The sequence below is a fragment of the Rhinatrema bivittatum genome, chromosome 6 (assembly GCF_901001135.1).
Source record: "Rhinatrema bivittatum chromosome 6, aRhiBiv1.1, whole genome shotgun sequence".
Lineage (NCBI taxonomy): Eukaryota > Metazoa > Chordata > Amphibia > Gymnophiona > Rhinatrematidae > Rhinatrema > Rhinatrema bivittatum.
In genome coordinates, this window is record NC_042620.1 from 191,006,916 (window position 1) to 191,026,475 (window position 19,560).

The 19,560-nt window shown below is 41.9% G+C and overlaps 1 protein-coding gene across 1 annotated transcript in view; it reads left to right on the forward strand.

Annotated features, from left to right (window-relative positions):
* PARD3B (par-3 family cell polarity regulator beta) overlaps positions 1-19,560 on the forward strand; it is a 2,091,605-nt gene that overhangs the window by 1,871,736 nt on the left and 200,309 nt on the right.

The following is a 19,560-nucleotide window of genomic DNA, read 5'->3' on the forward strand; positions in this document are numbered from 1 at the left end:
GGAAGGTTAATGTATAAGGGGGTTAAGGATAAGGGAGAAAATATGGTAATGCATTTTGTTATCTTTGTTTCTATTGGATAGGGGGGAAACATAATTTAAAATATTGAAGAGTTGTAAACTGTTGATATGTTTGGTACATAATGTCCATAAGAAACAAATGTATGCCAAGCAATTGTTTGTTCTTCTTTATTTCAATAAACAGTTTGAACTTGAAGGGACACTCCTGTAAGTGATATCAGCAGGTGGGCAGGATCAGGCATCTGTAGCAGCAATGGGAGATAGATCTGTAAGCAGCAGGGTGAACAAAATCCGAAAGGAGAAATTATCAACAATCCCTCTTACCAATTATAAAGGCAAATTTTAAAAGCCCTACACGCGCCAAAGCCAGGAGATACACACACAAGTTGGACTGGCGTGCACTGTGCGGATTTTAAAAAGCGCGCATGTACACATGTATCTCCTGGTATGTGCACAGAATTTTTTTTTTTTGCAAAAAAGGGGCAGGATTTGGGTGTGGTCTGGGCTGTTCCAAAGAGGGCAGCAGGCAAGATGATAGCTAGCGGTATCCTCTTAATATCAAGCTCATGGAACCCTGTGCTGAAAACGTGTTATAGTAAAGAAGGTTGGGAAGGTGCCATCTTAAAGAATTGAGCCCCTGATGCAGCATTCATGAAATGTGATATCAGTTCGGGCATGCTTACTTCTCTCCAAGAAATACAGGGAAGTTTCTCAATTTTTGTTTTTGCATGCATTATAAAAACTTTATAAAAAGACTGTTACGGGCCAATGATTAGATAAGACCCATATGTGCTGAAATAAAAAAAAAACACAAGCAACCTCGGTATGGGTATTATGGTCCATATTTAAAGAGATTGCAGTGCTTTTATATGGTTCTAGCATACTGGAAATTTTAAAATAAAATATCAAGTGCTAATTATATGGATTTTCATCTAAACAAAATACAAAATTATTCAGAGTAGTTAAATCACAAGCGGATTGTGATACATTTCAGGAGGACCTTGTGAGACTGGAAGATTGGGCATCCAAATGGCAGATGAAATTTAATGTGGACAAGTGCAAGGTTTTGCATATAGGGAAAAATAACCCTTGCTGTAGTTACACGATGTTAGTTTCCATATTAGGAGCTACCATCCAAGAAAAGGATCTAGGCATCGTAGTGGATAATACTTTGAAATTGTCAGCTCAGTGTGCTGGAGCAGTCAAAAAAGCAAATAGAATGTTAGGAATTATTAGGAAGGGAATGGTTAATAAAACGGAAAATGTCATAATGCCTCTGTATTGCTCCATGGTGAGACCGCACCTTGCATACTGTGTACAGTTCTGGTCACCTCATCTCAAAATAGATATAGTTGCAATGGAAAAGTTATAGAGAAGGGCAACCAAAATGATAAAGGGGATGGAACAGCTCCCATATGAGGAAAGGCTGAAGAGGTTAGGGCTGTTCAGCTTGGAGAAGAGACGGCTGAGGGGGGGATATGATAGAGGTCCTTAAAATCATGATAGGTCATGAACGAGTAGATGTGAATCGGTTATTTACACTTTTGAACAATAGAAGGACTAGGAGGCACTCCATGAAGTTAGCAAGTAGCACATTTAAGACTAATTGGAGAAAATTATTTTTCACTCAATGCACAACTATTCTCTGGAATTTGTTGCCAGAGGATGTGGTAGTGCAGTTAGTGTAGCTGAGTTTAAAAAAGGTTTGGATACGTTCTTGGAGGAGAAGTCCATTAACTGCTATTAATCAAGTTGACTTATGGAATGGCCTCTGCTATTACTGGCATCAGTAGCATGGGATCTTCTTAGTGTTTGGATAATTGCCAAGTTCTTGTGGCCTGGTTTGGCCTCTGTTGAAAACAGGATGCTGGGCTTGGTCTGACCCAGCATGGCAAGTTCTTGTGTTTTTAAACCAGTCACTTGTCCTTCCCACATTCTTCCCTAGGCCACTTGTCCACAAAGGTGAACAAGCCCTGCACAATTAGGCTTGCAAAAGAACACGAACCTTAGCCTTATTTCTGGACAGACAGAATTTCAGAGAATATCCATCTAGTGTTTTGTTTCTGTTTTGTTTTTTTTGTTTTATTTAAATAGTTTTTATTTTGCAGTACATGTTACAAGTAGGTACATATCATAAGATGTTTAAATCCAAGAAGAGATAATATAAATTACAATAATCTTTATGGCCCAAACAGACCTGGATTTTCCATAGATAAGCGCACTGTCTGATCGGATAGCAGATTTCATCTCTTTCCGATATGCCTGGGCAGGCTTCGCTCATAGTGTTAGAGCTATGGCGGTGTAGGCATCCTGCCTGAGATCAGCCTACAGTGAAGAGACTGAATTTTCAAAAGTATGCATATATTTTTTTCATGGCAAATCTTATCCATGCTAATTTGCAGGTGTAAATGTAGGTAGTTTTCTTGGGATAATTTTCAAAATGAAAGTTGGCACAATGTGGGCTGTTACAAAATTACCCCCTTAAGGGGTAATTTTTGAAACCCCTCCGGGTGCTTGCAGGCCTGCAGGAATTTTGTCTCCATGGACCTGCAAGTACATTTTCAAAGAGAAACTTTCCACGGAGTTTCCCTTTCAAAATGCAGGGCCAGCTGCACCACTGGTACGTTTGTACCTATGGACTTTGCACCTGCTTTGATTTGAAAATGAACTCTCTGCGTATCGCTAGCTGGCTTTGCCCTCCTCTGGACCTGCCCCTCTTCACTGTGGGGAAGCGCCCCCCACACCACTATACTGCATGGATACTTTGACCTGCAGAGAGAGAGAGAGAGAGAAGTTTTCAGCAGAGATTTTCTCACAAATAAACAGCTATATACCCACAAAAAAAAGCTTGGAAAATTTCCCTCATGGTGTCATCTCCATAATCAAACAAATGACTCAAATCGATGAGACATTTGAGAGATGGATTCAAGACAAGTTTTTTGGGTTTCCTGTGAATACCAGACTGAAGCAATTAACACAAGTTGTGGCAGGGAAATGTGAGAGTGTCTTTCTGAAGTTGTACAAGACAACCAAAAAATAGTTAAGTGATAGATATGACTTCTCTGAAAACAGCTTTCATAGCAAAGTGTCCAAATTAGCCCTCGCAAGTACTGTGCCCTTTGAAGAATTTTATGATGCAGTCCAGGCTTGCAAGCTTAAAAAAATTGACATAGCTATACTGTACAAAGAATTTGGCATTGTAAAAAGTGTTAAAGCTGCCAGGCAAGTGAGAAGATGTATCTGAAACTTTTCAGCAAAGCTCAGATACCTTTCAAGAACATGATGAATCCCTTTCTGCATATTCTCAATAGAGTCAATACCATGTGGCAATGCTCACACAAAATGTTTTTTTTTTTCATTGATGACCACTGTATATAGAAATCAGAAGAACAAACTGGCGGTGGATAGTGTAAAAGCAGACCTCCAGATCTGCATTCATTTGTAAGAACAATGCACGTCCTAAGGCGCAAAAAAAAATTCTGATTGATGCCGAGAAAGCACAGAAGTAACAACTCTAGTCACTTGTTCTCCTCCTAATTCTCCCTTTTCTCCTCCTCCATCCACTTCAGCTGCTGGTGCACCACTAGGCTCAGCAACCACTTCCTCCTCAACCACTGGTGGTGGTAAATCAGATGGAGGTGGTGTTGCTAGCCTGATAATGGCAAAGTTGTGATAATTCAGGGAAATTTGCCACTGGGTACTCCTCATCTCTGTATTTCTGTATCCTGTTCATTCTACTAATAACCCCCATCCCGACTCCATGCCACCCCTCCCCAAAATAAGTACCAAAAAAATAAACAAAGCAACTCAAAAGACCCACAACATGCACAGAAGATAAAACCAAGCTAAAACCCCTTTCTTTCTCCTGCTTTCTCTTTCTCTTGCCTCTCTTGTAACTCCTCACCAAATCCGCAAACATTTCCTGACGATAAGGCCTATTTTTTAGTATCTGTGACAAATCTGCAAATAATGGCCACTGAACCTTTGGATATACTGGAACTTGCCTGTAAGTTCACTGAACCAAGACGTCTGCTGAATTGTCCGATGTGCTTAGAGTGCATTGGATTATTGCCCTTTTTCTTAGGGGGGGGGGGGAACATTTATAGAAAAAATGAATTTCCACTGAAGCATTTTTTTTTTTTAAGGGGTGCACATCTCTAATGCCGCCATGCAGTTAGTACCCATTGTTGAGGATGACTTTTGGAACACATTTCTCATTTTATTTAGCTGAATCTGTTCATGCTGTGTGCATGTCTGCTCGGAGGTAGGAAAGCAATTCTTCTTTCTGGTTACAAACATTGCTGTGTATTTTTTTTTCACCAAGGATCTTTTCAGCCATATAGTAAAGAATGTAGTGTAATAGTAGCAAGTTTACCAGGATGAATATTAGGATGGGGAACCTGTTGTGACATTGTGTTTGATAGGCAACAGCATATCCTTCTGGGTTTATGAGAGGAGAAGATAAGAGAGAGGAAGCTGGCAGAGTCTGTAAATAAATAAATTCTAACAATTTATTGTCTCCAGGCTGCCCCCTGACCACCAGCTTGAAGAGGTTGTCATAGATAATTAAAGGGTTTAACCCCTGTCACACTGTCTGCATACGGGAAGCTTTTCATTGTCTTTTTTTTTTTTTTTTATTGTTTCACTATTCTCTGCTTCCTCCAACCCCACCAGCCTTAGCACCAGATGCTGGCGGGGAAAAGGTAGGCTATCAGAATTAGCAGCTGGGTAACACTAGACGCTGCAGAAATATTTGTTGCTCCTGGAGGTTAAAAATTCTGCTGCTGCTGCTGCTGCCAGGAGGAAATCATACGTTCAGTTCACGACAGCACAGTCTGGATAAGCACCACATGCTGACACCGGCTGCGGAGGGCTACCCTAGCATACCATCCACCCAGGCCATTGTTTATTGTGGCTTAATGGTGAAACCTCAAAACTGCATAACCACTGGCCTCTTAAAGTAGTGACCAGGTGACTGGCAGTCGGCAGGAGCTCCCTGTGCTCTTTGCATTAATATTATCTTAGTAATGCAGCAAGTAAAGCTGGGAAAAAAGCAGACTGCCTGGGGGGACAGGAATTAAGGTGCAGAGGAAGGACAGCAAAACAAAATGATAGATTTCATTAGATGACTTTCAATTAATATCGTAATGACAGGTTCTAAAAACAGATGGTTGTGAATTTTTAGCCATAATTAAAAATGCTGATTTAGATTATTCAGTGGTAATTACAGGTTCTGACACAGGTGTTGGAACTGACCACCAATTACCAAAGGAAACCAGTTGAAGAAGTTGTAACACCTTTTGTACCTGTAGAACGTTTTGACCAAAAGGAAAATTACCTTGGGGATATTGTAATCAGTTACTCTGTTAGCTTTCAGTCTCTCTCGCTGTGCTTTGTGAAAAAAAAAATGGTGATTTATGCAGTGATTTTCTGAAAGATTTGCATGTGATAAGCATATGCACTGTTGTTCACTACTGCTTTGCAAGAAGCTTTGTCAGGTTCCAGCAGATGAATACATACATTTCTGCATGTTTGCACTGGGGTTTGCTGATTTGCATTGGGTTGTTACTAGACTCTGTTTTATTGAAATTGAAGATATATTCAGATGACTTGAAAGATTAAATTTGAATAATGGAAAAAGACAGATTTGTATATAATCTACATAGCCTGTGACTTATTCTTTTGAGGTTTTCCTTGCCTCTCAGACTTAGAACTTTATTCAGGCAATGTTAGAGAATATCCCTTTGAGTTCTCAGGCTTTGCCGATTCTACCAGAGTCTCTGTAAGAGATTTCTTAACTTGTTCTATCCAGAGCTCTGACATTACAAAACAAATCTTAAGAAAGAAATTTCTCTCTGAGACCTCAGTCTCTTGGGGGTAAATATACACTTGCAATCCATGGACTGGAAAAAAGCTTATACAAGAGGCTTTATTCCAAAATTCAGGTATTTTCTACTCTTTTCTTCAACGTGAAGTTAGTTTGACAGCAAGATGATGAGAAAATTAGTACCTGAATGTAACCCATCTTGAAGTGTCTGAGAGGTGGAATATAAATCAAATAAATATCTCAGCGAGCCACTAGGTTCTCTAATGAATCGCAAAACAAATTATCAGAAAGAAAAATAAAGATATAAAACGCACTGATAAATTTAAAACCCAGACTATAGGTAACCTTCTAATACATTATGGGGTTGACTGTAAGACCCGTGCGTGGTTCCCGGCACGCGCACATGGATGCAGCTATTTTATAGCTTATGAACGTCATAAAATATGATGTCCATGTGCACACGTGCGGTATATTTTAACATCCACGTGCGCATGTGCGGATGGAAGGCCTCCTCCCTGCGCGGGGGTGGAATTTTAAAAGCCCATGCTCGGCGATGGGAGTAGGGCTTCCCCAGTTCCCTCCCAGTCTGCTCCAATTAAGGAACAGACTGGAAGGGAACTTCTCTATGCTCCTACCTAACCTTCCTACCCTTTCCCATCTCTTCCCTGACCCCTAACCCCTTCCTAACTACTTACTTTTTTTTTTTTTTGTTTGACTACGTACAACACCTCTGGAGCAGAAGTAATCTACGCTCGCTGGTCAGCTGCCGGCCCGCACATCCCCAGGACAGCGACTAATGATGCTGGCCCGCCCCGCTCCCCCCGCCTTTCCCTGCCCAGACTACTCCACCCGGGCCACCCCTTTTCCCTCGTCCGGCCCTTGTGCGCATTCTGGGGTTTATGCACGTGACTGGGCTTGTATTAAAATGCATGCTGGTGCGCAAATCCCAGCCTCACGCGTAAACCCCGGTTTTTACGCGCATAGGCCTTTGAAAATTTGCTTGATGTTGTATTTTTGAAAAAAAAAAACCAACCAAAAGGAAATAATTCTTGAAAAAAATTATGGAAAATAAACCAGTTACAAGTCAAGCAAATAAAAGAACTCGACTGGCTGATCAGGTTCAAATTTAATATTATCTAGTTTCCTAACAGAAATATATTGAGTTTTCCAGGTCATAATTTGATTTGATTTATATTCCACCTCAAAGCGGTTTACATTCAGGTATTTCATTTTCCTGGGAGTCTATTTTCTAAAGGTTTTCTCCCCCTTTTTTTTTTTTTATCTATGAGAAAAATGCTTAGTAAATAAGACCCTAACTTTGTACTTGAGGCAATAGAGTGTGAAGTGACCTGCCCGAGGTGACAAGGAGTGTCAGTGGGATTTGAATCCTGGCGTCCCTATTTTGCAGACTGCTACTTTAGCCACTAGACTCTTAAAAAATATCTGCTTTAACAGTAATATTGAACTTTGAATTTGAATATAGCCTTTATATAGATAAAATGTGTCATATTTCAAGTCTCATGTCTTCACTAGCTCTTACAAAGGACATAGAATTTTATCCAGATTCAGATAAAAACCTTATGTCCTTAATAAGGAAGAAGATCATTACATCTGATAATTATAGAAGTCATATATTTCAAGATCTTACAAGAGCAATTACGTCAAAGATTTTTTTTTCCTTTTTGGCAAGAATATTGGTTCTTGTTTTCTCCTAAAACGTGATTGATTATCTCAAATGAAACGGAAACCCTACCTATAAGTAAGGCACAAGAAGCAAACCTATTTTAGAGGAAATAGAGCTGAAATTGCCTCCAGACCGCTTGTCCCAGAGTGCTTTTCTTCTATATAAACTCTCTTCCTGTTAAGCCAGGACTCTCAAAGATTCCTAGAATTTCTATGAACTCACTTTTTTTTTCTCTTGAGCTCCTCCTGCTGACAAACTGTTGTAAATGTAATTAACAAACAGACAGACTTCTTGCCCTTTTCTATCATGGCTTCTTCAAGGTCCTTTTCTCCTACCTCAGCCCCCATTCTCCTGTCCTTGAGGCTCAATATGGCACCATCCAACTAAATATGTTAGCCCACCCTGACTACACCTCTGGCTCTGCTCCCTTTTTGACCGGGTAACTTACACAAAAGGGGAATACTTTTAAAGAGCCAAATTTATGTGCGTAAAAGCCAATTTAACCCTCATAAATCTTTTGGATATGGACCTCAGTACTATTATTTCTGCTACAGACTGAGAAACTCATCTCTTTAAAATGGTTTTGGCAGACCATACTACTACTACTGCTACTTATCACTTCCCTAGTGCTATTCCACATACGCAGCATTATACAAATACACATAAGAGTCAGTCCTTCTCAATAGAGCTTACAATCTAATCAAGACAAACAGGGCAAGCAAGGCCAACTGGGAGTCTTCGTTTTCCCATATCTGGACGATTGAGTGGTAAAGAGTACCTCTTGGGCCGAGGCCAAGGAGTCCATGTGCTCAACCATCCAGGTGCTGAAGTTACTCAGGATCGTTGCAACTACCCCAAGTCCCATTTCAGCCAGTCACTACAATTAAACTTCATTGGAGCCCTGCTAGACATGGCTCAGGCCAAGGTCTTCCTGCCCCGGCAATGGAACCTCAAACTGACAACCATTGCAGCGAGAATTCAACAGAGCTAGCAGGTATTGGTGTGGCACATGTTGAGGCTGTTGGGCCAACTGGCCACTATAGTAAAAGCCACTCCCTTGGCACATTTGCACATGCAAAACTCCCAGTGGACCTTAAGGTCACAATGGAAATAAGCTACTCGGAACCTCTAGGATTGCATCCGAGTCATGTCGTCCCTCTGGACCTCTTTGTCTTGGTGGTGGGAAATATCAAATCTGGAAAGTGGGGTGTAAATAGTGCTGATACAGACCGACAGCCAAGTAGCAATGTGGTATGTCAACAAGCAGGGAATCGTATCTCTTGTGTCAGGAAGCGGTTTACACCTGGTCATAGGCCCTCTCCCATGGAATGGTGCTCAGGGCCATGTATCTAGCTGAAATAGAGAATGTAATAGCAGACAGACTGAGTAGCACCTTCAAACCCCACGAATGGTCTCTGGACCAGGGGATCGCGCATAGGATCTTCCACCTCTGGGGAAGCCTGGGCATGGATCTCTTTATAGTGACTTGGGATAGGAAGGTTCCTCAGTTCTGTTCCCTGTACAAGACATGTGGCAAACCAGCCTCAGATGCCTTTGTCCTTCATTGGAGCAATGGTCTTCAGTATGTATATCCTCCAACTCCACTAATAGCAAAGACTCGCTTGAAGCTTGGCAAGCACAAAGAGACTATGATTCTCACAGCCCCACTTTGGCCGAGACAAGTTTGGTTTCCATTGATCAGGCTGGGGACTTCTCCAGACCTCATCAACCAGAATCGAGGCAGATTGCACCATCCCAACCTCAAGCCCTGTCACTCATAGCCTGGATGTTGAGATGTTGATATTGCAATCACTCAATATCTCAGATGTCTTGGGTCCTGGTGGTTTCCTGAAAGCCTTCCAGTAGAAAGTCCTATGGACTGACGTTGAGGAGGTTTTCCATGTGGTGTGAGCAAAGGCCCTAGATCCTTTTTCCTACTTCCCCACAAAAACTACTTGACTACATTCTACACCTATCGGAAGCTGGTTTGAAGACCAACACCAATAAGATTTTATCTATGTGTGATTGGCGCATATCACCGTGGTGTAGATGGCATGCTCATTTCTGTACAGCCTATAGTTGTACATTTTATGTGGGGCCTGCTTCAGTTGAAGCCTCCTGCTGTGTCTTATCAGCTGATGAAAGCTCCCTTTGAGCCGGTGCTCTCCTGTGACCAGAAGTACCTGACCTGGAAGGTCATATTTTTGGTGACTGTCACTTCAACTCGCAGGATCAGCGAGCTCCAAGCCTTCGTGACTTATCTACCTTACATTGTTTTTTTTATGACAGGATGGTCTTACATACACACCCTAACTTCCTGCCTAAGGTGGTGTTGAACTTCCATCTTAACTAGTGCATCGTCCTGCCAACATTTTTTCCCAGGCCCCATTTGTACCAAGGCAAGCTGGCTCTGCACAGTTTGGACTACAAAAGAGCCTTAGCCTTCTGTCAAGACAGTCCACCCAACTTTTTGTTTCTTTTGATCAGAACAAATTGGGGATCGCTGTTGCTAAGCAAATGCTTTCCAATTGGCTAGCAGAGTGCATCTCCTTTTGTTATACCCAGGTGGGATTGCATCTTGGAGGCCATGTCAAGGCTCAGTCTATTTAAGCCATGGCATCATTGGTGGCCCACTTGTCAACAGTTCCCAAGGAGATCTGCAGAGCTGCATTGTGGAGTTCTCTCTACACATTCACATTATATTATTGTTTGGATAGGCATGACCAATGTGACAGCAGGTTTGGCCAATCTGTCCTTCAGAACTTGTTTGAAGTGTAGAACCCAATTCTGTTCTCGCCTAGGGCCCATTCTTTCTATTCCGACTGCCCCCCCCCCCCCCCCCAATTACCAACAAAACTAGTTATTTTTGTGCCCATTAGCACTTATTTGGTGTTTTGTTGGTCTCCTTTTATGTTGAAGGCAACCTGTTGCTAGGGATTCACCCATGTGTGAGGACTGCCATCCTGATTGTCCTCAGAGAAAGCAGAGTTGCTTACCTGTAACAAGTGTTCTCTGAGGACGGCAACATGTCTGTCCTCAAGAAACCCGCTCGCTACCCCGCGAAGTTGGGTTTCTACTACATAGGTTTTTCTCATCATTTTATTTTATTATTCTCTTAATTCTATGCTATAAGACTGAGGGGACACCGCATGCACGCATGATATATTGCATGCGTGAGCATGCTCAATGAGACTCTTTTAAAGTTCTAGAAACTTTGACATAGGTTTTCCATGCCAGGCTCCATCTGATATCATCACCCATGTGTGTGAGGACTGACATTCTGCTGTTTTCAGAGACCAACTCTTACAGGTAAGCAATTCTGCTTTGAGTCTACAGACTGCCCCAGAGCTAAATACCCAGTACCAGTTCCTTTTACTCACTGGCGCTTTCAATTCTTATGGTGCAAAGCCTCCATCAGCGGGGTGATCTCGGAGCATTCACCACAATTCATCCTGTTCCCAAGGGCAAATGGTCAAGAGTCAGCATACTTCTTAGCAACCAATTTCAGGGTGCATCATCATCAGCCCACCCTGCAGGAGGAGCACCACCCAACCACATGGCTGGTGCCATCCTGCAGCCCCCTCTCTGCCAATCCCCCAGCCCCTATCATCCAAGGCTCAGGTGAGTTCACAGTGGTCTTCCCATTTGTGTACATTGGAGGGGGGAATCTATAAATCATCACTGATCAATGGAGTGCACTGTTGAATTTTGAAATGAATGTCTTATTCCATACTTTATATTCCCAACTGACAGATATTTCAAAGTGAGCTGACTTCTAAGAGTGGATATTGTGAAATGTTTCACTGGCTTACACTTGGGTTTGTCATTAGCATGGTCTCCATATAATAAAATGAGAACAGACAAAGAACTATTGAGGTGCCATTCCCCATGCAAAGCAGCACTGACGGGATCAGATAACACTAGACCCCTCTTCGAGGACTGCTGCTGTCATTAAAATCAATGCAACTTAATTAAAGCAAATTATAGATAGATATATCTATAAATAAGATATTAAAGTATGATGCTGAATATGATAATTGCTGCATATTTAGCAATCAGTGTGTATAATCTGCTTTTGCCGGGAGGGATTTCTTTCAGTGGAATCAATGAAGCTTTATTAAAAGCCATTCAAATTAGAGGGAAAATTGATGAGTGTTATAATAAAACCAAATCACCCTTTCAACTTTTTTTTTTTATGGGGCATGGAAAGAAAGTACTTCTTTTTTCAAAGAGGAAATTATTTAAACAAAAAAATGGAACTATAGATGGATAGATACAATGTATGTTTTGTAACTGTTGAAACATTAACAAATTAAAAACAAAAATGTTGAAGGAATTTTAATTCTTCTAAGTAAGGATCCTTTTTGTCATGTTGTTCCTGTCCTTTGCAACTTTCCCCCTTGCTATGCACCATTCAGTTCTAGATTTCTTAAAACTAAGCTTGATGAATTGCTAGTGGTTAATGGTATTAATACAAATTCAGATTTGTGGTCATTTAGCTGGTAGATGCCAGTCTAAGGAATTGTGTGTTACAATATAGAGAAGTAAAACACATCTGGGGGGGTTTCTTTGCAACATAGTAGATGATGGCAGAAAAGAACCGTCTAGTAGGCCTAGTTATTCTGGTCCATACTGCTAGGGATACGTCCCAGCTGTCATTCACAGTGTGTGACCTATCTGCACGATTTCTCCTTATCCAAGACAATCTTTTTTTTTATTTTCCTCCTTTCTACACCACCATCTTGAATAGAAGAGCATGCAAGATTCCCCCCCCCCCCCCCCCAAACCTCGGTCACACACCTATTTCCCTCTAGCACCCATACCTCAAACCTCTGTAATAATCCAAATACCCAGCAATAACTAGTGTGGTCATTGCCCAAACATCCAGCCTTCTAGAGTCCCTGTATAATCAAACAGCCCCAGTTACCTGAGTGCCTGTGATTCATCTAGAACTAGTTATTAGAGAACTCGCAGCCTGCCAAACAGACCCAGTTCATAGTATGATTCCTACATAACAACCACTATACTAGTGAGCCTTCCGGATCCCAAGTGTAACCTGCTAAACAGATCAAGCTATGTGAGTTCCTACATTTCCACTAGGACTTCTAGTTATTACAGAACTTGCAGCCTGCCAGACAGACCTGGCCAATGTTGTTGCCTGTGCCTCCGCTCAGATGTCAAACATTTCATATTAACCACTCATCATCAGGCTGCCCCAACGTGCATTGTTGAATTGGGCAACTACAGCACTGGGCACACTTAAACACATGCTTCTAGGTCATGCTTTTTGTTGTCTCCCTACACTTTTTTGCCTTTCTCTGGGTCATCACAAATTTCTAAAACATGGGTAGACTATGTTCTGATGTCCTTTATATGCCCTTTCAGTTCATAAACAGTTTTTAAATATGATATATTCAGGATTAAGGACCTGACAGCAATTCTATGACCACCATTGCTCACAGCTCAAAAACAATTGTGAAAGTTGTTGTAAAGTAACAGAAATTTATATAGTTAAAGGAATAAAGCATAACATGCTTTATCACTTGAGTCTGCCAATCATGTGTTCAGGTGCAAGAGACAGGAGCTAAGTCCAACAATTAGGTGTGAGGATTCAGGGGAAGGACATGCGAAACAACACATCAAGTCCCTGTGCTGAACCATGCTGCTTACCGGCACTGCTCTCTCCTGACCTTTGCTGCTCTAAAGATGCATTCTTAGCCCCTGCCATGGTCCTACGACCGCCCACATAGCCAGTGGCATACTAAGGGGAGGGGGCGAGGGGAGCCATCCACCCCAGGGGGAGGGGTGCCATTGCCACCAGCAGGAAGATCCCTTGACGACGCAGAGCAGTGACATGCTGGCAGGGTTCCCACTCCCCATCAGCAAAAGCAAGCTCCTGAGGAAGAAGAGGTCAGCAGCAAGAGAAGTGGCCCTGTGGTGCCGCTAGCATTTTCTGGAAGCTGGCGGTAGAAGACAAGGCCTTGTCGTACGACTTGTGTTTCTGGAGCTGGCAGCAGAAAAAGAGACTCTGCTGTGTAGCCAGCGGCTAAAGAAGAACTCCAAAATGTGTGTGAGAGAGCACGAGGCTGGCCCTTTGAGAATAAATGCCATTGTATGACAGGGGGTGTATGTGTATGAGAGGGTGTGTGTATGTGTGTGCGTATGAGAGGATGCCTGTGTGTGTATGAGACGATGAATGTATATGAGTGAGTGTGTATATATATGAGAGGGTGGCTGTATGTGTGTATGAGAGGGTGACTGTGTGTGTGAGTGGGGGAGGAGGCGAGGGTGAGAGGAAACGTGTGTGTACCCCCAGTTCACAACAATCTCAGGGTGACGGGTATGGAGAGCGGGGGATTTTTAATATCCTTATTAGTTTTAATTACTGGGTGTTATTTGATATCCGCTGTTTTGAAATATTTTATCAATGTTTAGGACATTTTTAAAAATTTGTACAGGATCTTCTAATTATTGAATATTATTCTATTCATCAGCTATTTGAAATGTATATTTTTTAGTATGGTTTTACTATTCTGATTGATTTATATTTCTTGATTGTATTGTTTTGAGGAATAGTGATTTTCTGCTTTTCCATTGTTGCACTGCATACAGAATTTGGCTGCTTGTGGTTTCCAGTTCAGTTTTTGTCTGCATATGTGTGTGTGTGAGAGAGAGAGAGACAGAGGAAGTGTGTGTGTGTGCGTGTGTATATGTGCTAGCATGTGAGAGACAGAGGAAGCATGTGTGTGTGTGAGAGAAAGAGAGAGAGGAAACATGTATGTGTGTGTATGAGAGGGAACATATTGTGTATGTGTGTGTGCCCCCGTTCTACAACAATCTTAGGATGACAGATATGGAGAGTGGGAGATTTTTTAAATCCTTATTAGTTTTAATTATTGGGTGTTATTTGATGTGTCTGCTGGTTTAAATATTTTATTAATGTTTAGGAAATTTTAAAATTATATATGGGAGGGAGGTGTCAAAGAAGTATCCGCCTCAGGTGCCAAATACTTTAGGTACACCACAGCACATAGCATTTCTGCTCATTACCTGGCCTTGGTACAGATAGCTAAGGGAGCAGGGGCATGTTCAAAGGAAGCTGGGGCAGTTGGTAGATAATGAGATCAAATTAACACACCAAACCTTAGATGGGGATTGGTAGTCCTTTAAAACAGTCAAGTTTCCCACCTCCCACCTTATGACTTTGGATTGTCTGTTGCTTCAAGTGTTCTGATATTATGAGTCACAGAGAGATGGACAAACTGATAATATAAGCATGTCTTCTTTCTTTTTTTTTTTTTTTTTCAATTCTTTATTTATCATTTTCCATTACAAAAATTCATCATTTTTGCAAAATCGAAAAAGCTGAGATAAACGTTTCCAATTTAAACCATAGAAACTGCCACTTGGCCAATTGCTTAACATATATTTCTCATAATCCAAAAATCAATAATTTCTGTATTGGACCCCACGCAATTCAAGGAGAGTATATTAAAAATAGAAAATACATAGAAGAGAAACATGGTAGGCTGACAAACAACATATTTACTTCATGCATTAATGGGCGTAGATGTAGCTGGCTTCTTCGAATCTATAAAGGTCTTTAATTGTTCAGAGGAAAAAAAGATAAATATTTCTCCACCCCTTTTTAGGACGCAATTACAAGGAAATTTAAGCATAAAAGAAAAACCTAAATCAATAACCTCTTGACAAAGGGCTAAAATCCCCCTTCATCTAATTTGTGTACTTGCGGCCAAATCAGGGTAGATTTTAATATTGGCATTCATAAATGATATAGGAAATTTTCTGAAATATTTTCGCATTACACCTTGTAAGTCAGATAAAGAAATGAAAGAAACCAGGAACGTTGCTCTTTCTAATATTTCAATAGTGGAGTTCTCAATTATTTCGGTGAGATTCTCTTGCCAATTTTGACCAGCGCTTGTTGCAGCTGGTCTAGGGAGAAAATAGCACTTGTTAATCGAAGGTAATTCTTCTTGCGTATATTCCAAAACTTCCACCAAAAACTTTTTCAAAGTGGTAAATGGGGTTTCCCCAATAACTCTAGGAAAATTCAACATCCGCAAGTTCAATTGCCTGGTTTTATTCTCCAATATTTCAATTCTTTTTGCAAGAATTTCTCTATCTCTAACCGTGGCCACTTTGAAATCTAATGTCCCAGATTCTTTCTCTTCTAATGCAACAACTTTAGCAGATAAAGAGTTTATTTGATTCTGCATTTGAGAATTTAAGTTTGTATTCTGCAATATTGAATGCTCCATTTTAACATTAAGAGCATTTAAAGCATTAGTCATTCCAGCCATCATGTCCCATAATACTGCAAGAGTGATGACTTGAGGCTTTTCAGGGACTACTAGGGGCACAAAATCAGGAGTTCCCCCACTAGAACTTGGCAGCGAACCTCCAGTGGCATCAGCCCTTAATGTGCCCGGTTCCAGCCCAGTACCTGCTGTTCCTCCGCTAATCCGAGTGCCGGACTCCCCCGTTCCAATTTGACCTGCTTCTCCTGAAGCCACGGGCATCGATGTTCCGTCTGCACACAATCCAAGAGCGGTGCACCCAGTTAGCGGTCCATGCTGCAACACTTCCCCAATCCTCTGTGTCGGAGCTTGCCTAAGATCGGGGCTCAAAGATAACTCCTCTGCCGGCACAAACGAACCTCCCTATTTGCTTGGCACAACGGGATCCTCATTTCTTGGTTCTTTTGTTGAAGTGTTGAGAAATTTTGTAATTTCCAGCTGTACCGCAGGTGAAGGTAAGGAAACAGCAGGGAAAACTCGTATTTTCCCTTTTCTTTTGGGAGGCATTGTTTAAAGAAGAAAAAATCAATGCGGAGCTAGAAACACACAGCCTCTCCCAACGATCAGCGTGCCGCCATCTTGGGGTGTGCTAGCTTGAGCATGTCTTCTTTCATAAAACATGCTAATGAAATTAAAATAGGGAAAGGAAAATAATTTAGAAATTGAACTGAAACAGTATTATAAGCTAAGATGGTACAGTATATAAACCTTCTTTTCTAATATGAGTAGATCCAGTAATCGATTCCAGATTCCATTCCAGTCCTAAAAATGATCATTTTTGTGCCTCTTGTTCATACCGTCCCCTTTTATATACCTACTAGCCGTTAAGCCCGTAACAACGGGCTACATTAACATTTTTTTTCAGTCCATTTCCTTACCCCTCATTCTTCCCTCCCTTCCCTCATTCTCCCCCTCCCCCCTCATTCTCCCCTCCCTCCCCCCTCATTCTCCCCTCCCTCTCCCTCCCCCTCATTCTCCCTCCCCCTCTAGTCTCCCTCCCCCCTCCCCTCCCCTTACTCTCCTCCCTCCTCACTCTCCTCCCTCCCCCCACTCTCTTTCCCCTCCCACTCTTCTCCCTCCCCTCCCCCCTCACTCTTTCCTCCCTCCCCTCTCCCCTCAGTCACTCTCTCCTCCCGCCCCCTCCCCTCAGTCACTCCCTCCTCCCTCCCCTCAGTCACTCCCCCTCTCTCAGCTCATTCAGAACCCCTTTGGATGGCGCAGACGGGAGATCTCCAGGGGAGGTCCCTCCCTCCCTCGCGCGCGCCGCCGCCGCTGCTACTGCTCCTTGCTGCCGCCGCCGCTACTGCTCCTCGCTGCCGCCGCTGCTACTGCTCCTCGCTGCTGCCGCTACTGCTACTGCTCCTGCTCCTCGCCGTGCCATTTTTGTTACAGGCAAGCTCTGACCGTCGTGCTGCCCACGCATGCGCGGTAGAGTTGCTCTCTACTGCGCATTTGCGGCACGTCGGTCAAGCTTCATTTATCTAGTAGATTGGCAAACCAATATTCTAGATTGCAAACTAATGTCAATATTCTCCAACAGGAAAGCAACTCATGAGCTACTATTGGAACCTACTTGGCAGGAGTTCACTTACCTTGCCTGTTTCCTCTAATGTCCCGTTAACATGATCTTTGGTCATTGTTCTTTTTTTTTTTTTTTAATTTATTATTTATTGAGTTATAACATTTAAATACAAATGAAATAATCCAGGAATTCAGGAAATATCAACAATAATCCAAATTGTCATACACACTTGACCAGTTATCCAGCCCACGTCAAGGGGGAATAGGGGAACCAGACCCGCTGTGTGTCAATAACATTTTAATACAACCTTTCTACCCCTTACCTATTTTTAAATAACAGGCTACTTTTGAGACTTATCCCTTAGAAAATGATCCAGCTACAAAGGATCTAGGAAAACAAATTTATTATTCTGATATGTTATCAAACACAAGGAAATTTAAGGGAAAAACTAGCACCCAAATCTAGAACTATTTGTTTGAAAGAAAGAAAGTGTTTCTACATGCTTGAGTTGCACGTGAAATATCTGGGAAGACTTGTATCTTTTGTCCACAAAATGCTAATTCTTTACTTTGGAAATATTTCAAAAAGAACAAATCTTTATCCTGCTTTAGAGAAAAAGAAACTAACAAAGTAGCTCTAGTTGGGATATTGTCTATGGAGTTCTCCAAAATGGTAGAGACTCCAGGACTTTCCAAAATATCTATATCCCCTTCCTGCGCACGGCTCGTTCTCTCTTTTGGCAAATAATACATCTTAGATATAGCCAGGATTTCTCAGGTTCAAAAGATAATACTTCACTAGCATACTGCTTAAAAAGTTCACTAGGTGAAAGCAATCTAGACATAAGAAAATTCAATAGATGTAAATTAAACAATCTTATTTCATTTTCCAAAGTTTCTGTCTGATTGTGAAAAATCAAATTATCCTTAATAAATGATGTAGCAGTAGCCTGTAATGTATTTACTTATGAGTTCAACATGGCAACAGACAGCTCTACATTTTTAATCCTAACATCTTGATCATCAAACTTAGCTGTAGTTTCTGCTGAGAAGGTATGTTTCTGAGATACTGACCTAGTCAGCTTATTATCAATTTTAGCGATCAATCTCCAAACATCTAATAATGTAACATTCTCTGGTTCTACAATACTTTCCTCCACTTCATCACTTAATTCACTTAATTCAGTAATTATCGAAGGGCATGAAACCATAAGATTACTCTCTGTTCCCAGTTCCCCCAAAAATGTATGTCTCATCTGAATATTCCCCTCTCCAGCATTCCTGTTTCTCAAGGGAGTTGGGATTGCTGAGGAAGGAGAATCTATAGGAACATTTGCTATATCAGACTTACTAATAAGTTGTTCTATAGCAGGTTGTAAGGGGGGTTGTGTGGACCTGGGACTTAAGGATACCGCAAAGGGGGAGTTTCCTTCCATATAGTCCCTTGAATAAGACTCACCCACATGTATTATGTGAGCGTCCATTGGTCCATGTTTTGTTGACGAAGAGGGAACCGGAGAGGAAGTCCAAGTCTTTGATTTTCTTTTCCTTCCCATTTTTTTACCCAGGGGTGCGCCCCTTTGGAGCGCAGCTGCATGCCACAGGGCCCTTACTTTTAAGGTGTTCCGGGGCTCCTGCTGATGACGTCACATGGGGGCCGACTCCAGTGCCAGGCCTTTCCCCCTCCCTCGACCAGGAACAAGGTCTCTCTCAGAGAGCAGGAGACAACAGCTGGTCTCGAGGTCCTCCAAACACGCAGGTCCCGTTCTCAACTCCCCGACCTGCGCACCACAGGGCACTTACTTTTAAGATGTTCCAGGGCTCCTGCTGATGACATCACATGGGGGCCATCTCCGGTGCCAGGCCTCTCCCTCGACCAGGAACAAGATCTCTCTCCCTCTCTCTCAGCGCACAAGAGGCAACAGCTGGTCTCAAGGTCCTCCAACCACGCAGGTCCCGTTCTCCTCTCCTTGCTGGTCATTGTTCTTTAAATATCATCTACAATGAAATCTGAAATCTATATTTTCCTATAACTTGTTGTAAGTGGTCATAGCCATATATATTAAACAAAACTTTATTTTTTCCATTCAATTTATTAAGCTAAATGAAATTGCTGGGGTTGTTTTTTTCCCTAAATTATGCATACATCTAAGTTTGAAAAAGAGAAATAAACTCTTCAGAATGTTTTG